Here is a 6,000-nt window from a genome sequence, read left to right on the forward strand (position 1 = left end):
ATCCGCTGGATTAGAACCTGAAAATTATTTAGCCTGTGCCTTCGGCATCTCGGGGCTAACAAACTAATTTATCTTTAAATTTTTATTTTAATATCCGCGGAAATCTGTTTATAATACGATGCAATATATAAACTATTCCTTACCAGTTCTACTTATGTTATTAACTTAAACTAAAAATAGCCTAAAACCAAACCATAAGTTTGAACAAAATTATTGGTTCAAAATTTTGGATACTCTTAGTTTGAAACATCCAATCAAGATTTAATAACAGGCAAACAAATGAGATAAAGTTTATATAAAACTTTGGGTACCTATCACAGTCCAATGTCATGTTTCTCTTATCATGGAGAAATCAATCCTTGTTATTAATTCATTAATTTTTTAAGGTTAATTACAAATAAACAATTTCTGAGAAAAAGTAAATTTGTCTGCTCTGACATTTTTAACTTGAATTACAACTTGAAATAAAATAGTTTTTAGCCTGTTATTAATGATAATTAAGGGATAAGACAATGGAAGATAAATTGATGTTCTGTACATCATCAATTATGATGCAACAAATTATCCCTTATGTAGATTACAATTAGTGGTTGGAATGTTTGATCACTCAACACAATTAAAATTCAATTTAGTCCCCAAAGTTGTTGAGCCAACGAATAAGAAAATGTTATTATAAGACTTTGGGGACCAGTGTAAAAAATAGCCCAATTTTTGGAGCTTTAAAGTAAATAATAATCTGAATATTGGTTAAAATACCGAGGTGAATATCAGACAAGTTGATGCTATTAATCTTAATTAGAAACATAGTATCAAATTATCTAAAACAAATGAGGAAACCTTAACTCCAAGGCTTTATGGCCTGAGAGGCTATATAGGATTTTGCCTATAATCTAGAAATTTTTTCTAAAAATATGACATATTAATTTTAAATTAAAATACTTTGCTTGTTTTTTATTCCATTTTGTACCAATTTATCTCGTTTACTGATGCTTCAATCTGAAAGTTTTTAACAGTGTAAAAAAATAAAAGCTAAAATATTTTTTTTCTCATATGAAGTATCTCTGGATGGGAACTTCCCCCAACCCCAAATATGATTTTCTAAGGTAATTTTCAGCTAAGAACTCCTCCAGTCATAATTGTAAAAGTGAAGCAATAATGTCAAACAACTCAACTTAGGAAAAAGTGCACGTTTTCTAAAATACAAAAGATGAATACTTTAAAAAAATATATTTTCTTGGAAATGAAATTTTCTTAAATGTTGAATCCTATGACGATGGTAAAAGTGTAACATATCTACATCTACGTTCCAAAATGTAAAGTCTTCCTGTCATTTTAAGAATATTTCGTCAATTTGTCTTGCCTGCAGATTTTGTAGAAGTTGCTAATCCTTTTTTCATTGCACCCTTTATGTAACCATTTTGAATCTCAAAGACAACATTTTATAGAATGGCGTTGAGTCCGATTAATATCCGCAGGATTTGAACCGGTTCTCAGCCATAATGAAAAATCAAGTATATCATCGTATAACAGACAATTTTTAATGAATGTTGACATAAAAATCATTAGGTTAATACTAGTTTGGTTAGCCTTGGCCTTCGGTTCCTCGGGGCCTACAAAACTGGTTTTAATCTTATAATTTTTTTTTTTAGTATCCGCGGAAAGCTATCTTTAATACGAGGCGATAAATAACTATCCATTTCTTTATTATTTATTATGATAATATTTATTGTAATGCTTGTCCTTGTCTGTGGTTATGACAAAAATATGTCAAAGTACATTTGAACAAGGACAATTATGTCCATAAGTAGCGCTGCATTTTATATGGAAAAGGATGAATAAAATGATAATTCTTTTGAAGGATCCTAGAACAAATGCAGGAGTGACAAACATCGGAGGAAACCTAACCTCAATTATTTTAGACCATCTTATAGTTTTTTCAAAATTGCCTAACCACTGCAGGGGGCTTTTTTTGTATAATATCCATAATATAAAGAGACAGAGTGAAATTACATTTGCGACTAACATTATAGCGGTTTCCCTAAAAGTGCCTAGTCAAGCGAAGTAAACCCTTACCCTAAAAACGAAATAAATTTTAAAAAGAGAGGGACGGGGATTCGAAGTGATTATTTTATACGTTAGGTCAGGTTATATTGTGTAAAGGAAATTCCTGCAGGGTTAGAGCACGTTAGTTATAGGCCCCTTATCGTTAGGCATCGAATACTACTACCCTCCCTCTATTTTGAAAAGTTATAGGGTGAGGATTCTATGACCACTAGACACCCAAATAATAATTAATAAGCTTTATCTATTACCAGACTTTCATTGTAGTTGCTTTGATATTTGCTGCATTTTTATACACAGAAAATTAATTACAAAGTCTCTAGCATTATGTCATCAAGTTGTTATAGCATAGGCACTCTATAATTAAGTATGTATGTCCGTCAGTATTTTTATACACCGTAGCGAAGATACTCTATAATTAAATACATATGTCCGTCAGTATTTTGGGCGGAACAAAACTTTCAGCCACTCCCCCCCACCCACAAACGAAAATGACCTTGGCTATCCACATTTATTTACTCCTTCAAAATAAAAAGCTTGAAAAGGCAGTTATTTTCGTTAAGTTTACTAAGATTAAACTGTGCTTGTTGAATAATTGTCGTTGCTCGTGCCCTTGTATTAAATCATCGAGACTAAAATTTTCGTCTTCTTCGCCTTTTTAAAATTAACTATTTATATTGTGTCCTGTCCATCTGCCATGATCTACATAATACAGAATTTAAGTTAAAGCCTTTGCTAAAGTCTAAACTACATTAAATTATGTCTAATTTTAAAGAAGAATATTCATGGTATCGAATTATAGACAGTTTTCTGTGGATAATATAATCAAATCTTTTTAGAATTTTTAGCCCAGGCCTTCAGACCCTTGTGGCTAACAAAACTAATATTAATTTTATGATATATAATTTTAATATTCGTGGGTTATTGTCTATGATATTTTAGCATATTAATTGCTCTATACAATAACTTAATATTTTATACTTTTAAGTAGGGTACGCAATAATTAATGAATTGTTATTCAAATCTAATTAAAGATGTCTTAAGTATTTTTAAGTATTGATATTAAAACAGGGACCATAAAGTCCAAGAGTAATGGAACATGAATATTCTTTTTTCCCATATGTCGGGTGTAACCTTTTACTCAAATGCTATTATTAAGTCAAACTGTTCTTAAGAAGAGCAGTTGACGAAAAGGTTACACCGCACTCTACAGAAAATATGCAAAAAATGACCACTTAATCAAACGTACACTATTAACTTGATTTTGAAATAGTGATTATTAGGATGATTAGGCGTATATGTCTTAAAATGTGAGTATGTCTATCAAGAGAATCCTCCCTATGGGGAACAGTCATTTCTCAGCCTATATTAGATATGAATTGTTGATTTAAAATTCCGCTGACTCAACAGCATCTTAATCTACATGATTTGGTCTGTCAGTCTGTCTGTAAACTATTAAAGGAAAAAATGGGGAATGAAAACAAAATAAATAACGTTACGTTTGCACTACCCACAGAGAGACCATCCAAGCAACTGACAGACAGACAAATAATTAAGACGTATAAAGTAGCTTCGCTTATAAGGATTAGCCAGGTGATTGCGTCGCTGAGAAATGACCACTGCGAATTTTAAAAGAAAAAAAGTTGACCCTTAAAATTCCACCTTGAAGTGATACTTTTCTAATAGTTTATAGTCCACTAAGTCGTAAGCAGTAAAAATTAAAATCCATTAAGTCCCTTCTAACGAGATATTGGCAACTTTTTGCACACATTTTCGCAAACGGCAATTATTTCCTTTATTTGGAGTTTTGGTTAATAACATTTTCAAAAAAGTTTTCAGTAATAATCATTTAAGATCCATTGTTGAGAAGAAATGACTGAAAAAGTGTGTTTCCATGCAAAATAAGCTTAAAATCTAATGATTTTAAAAATTAGCGATTTAATAGTAAAAAAAAATATTTTTAACTTTTTGATAGCCTGAATATGTTTAATTTAGTTTTTTTTATATAATCTATTCTTCAAAAAGACAGGCATATTCTTTCAGATTTGAAAAAAATTAAAAAAAAAAAAAATCGGAATTAATCAAAATTAATCTATAGCCTTTAAAAAATACTTTTGATATTTTTAACCTATATAATCAATAAAACCAATGGAAAATAAAATATTTTTATAAAACAAACTTTTGGAAAAGGTTTAAGATAACTTCATAAAAGTAGCATTTAAGTAGAATATTTTTCTTGTCTTTTAAAAAAATGCAAATTAAACATAGTTAACGACTATTTAATTAGCAAGAATGGTAATAAAATATTTCAATAACTGCTTAAACCTTTTTGTGGCCATGTTATTTACTTAGACAGAAATTCTATTTTGTCAGAATTATAAAAATAATGAAGTATTTTCAAAAAAGCTTGCAAAATAAACGTAATTTTATCAAACTTCCTCACAGTTTATAGAGGGTATTGTTGTAAAATTTTAATTATCAAAATAAAATCTTCAATTTACAACGTTTAAAACACCTAAAAGTAAATTCTAAGCAAAATTAGATTTATTTCCTAGATTTAGAGTAGCTGCGCTACTTAAAAAAACATCTAGTATTAAAACCAATCAGCTGATCAAATTGCTATAGACATTATTTGTTGGGTTGTTATTAACTGAAACATTTATTTTCTTTTTAATTCTAAAACGATGCTTGCCATGCTAAAAACGCTACGCCCCCAGCAATCATTATGGGCACTAGAATTTAATCCCCTCTATTTTTTAATTTAAGTTTTACAAAAAAAAAACAAGGACCAGATCTGTTCAGCGGATAACGAGTTCCTTTGCTAGAGACAGATATACATACATCCCGTTATTTCCATCACTTGGGGATAGGAAGGGGAGGGAGGGGGGGGGGGGGGGTTGGAGAGTCGCAACTACACTTAAGATCATAGTTTTTCAAACATTTTAGAGGGTTATTTTTTGTTAGGAGCAATTTTTATATTGTGGAGGTACCCTTTCCCAAAATAGTTATAAACATGGCCAGGACATATGTATAAAAAGCTTTAATGTAAAGAAAAACCATATCTGTCTAGCAGTTAGCGAGATCCTTTGAGACAAATAGATAAATAGACATCATGTTACTGTTATATAAGGATAAAAATCAAAGACACCCAAGCTTTTTTGGGATTCAAATTAAAAAAAGAGTTATGCGACAGGTTTGTGGGTAAAATGATGCACGGAGTATCAAAATGCAGTTTCACACTAACTTGAAACTTATATTGTGGGATCAGAACAAAAATTTTAGTATTATTTTTTTATGAACATTCTTCTTATTAATATTTTTGACAAACTGAATTTGTGATATATTTTTATTCATGAAAGTACCCCCTTGCAAAAATTTCAAAACAAACTAACATGCTAAAATTTATTGGGTTATACTTTGATCATTGTCAAAATAAATCATTTATGACAACAACCATTAGTAGCAAAGCACAAAAAATCTTGTAATGGTCAAATGCACAAAGTGAGAGCAGATGTTAAGTTTTCTTAACAAATACAAATGAGAGGAGAGAATATGTAATATGTCTTTTGAAGCATGACCAACAGACAGACAAAAAGGCATTGTAAAGAATAAATGTCAAAAGAATCTTCACTGAATATTTCAGCTGTCTCCAATAAGACCTAAGAAAATTACATTTTCCCCTTAGTGTTACGGACTAACTAACACACAGAAAAAGTGAATTATAGAGTAGCTTCACCACTAAAGATTCTGAATAGTATTAGCTCAAACACCCCCTCACTCCTAAACAAAGCAGCTTCACATTGCTGAAATCTAATATGAATTATCATAAACATTAACAGTCCTTTTAAAGAAGATTGTAATTATAGAGTAGCAGCACTTAACTACTTAACTATAATTAAAGAAGAAAGTTATTTGTAGATACAAATTTATTTAAATATG

This window comes from Acartia tonsa, chromosome 12, assembly GCF_053477335.1.
Source record: "Acartia tonsa isolate MP-2025a chromosome 12, ASM5347733v1, whole genome shotgun sequence".
Lineage (NCBI taxonomy): Eukaryota > Metazoa > Arthropoda > Copepoda > Calanoida > Acartiidae > Acartia > Acartia tonsa.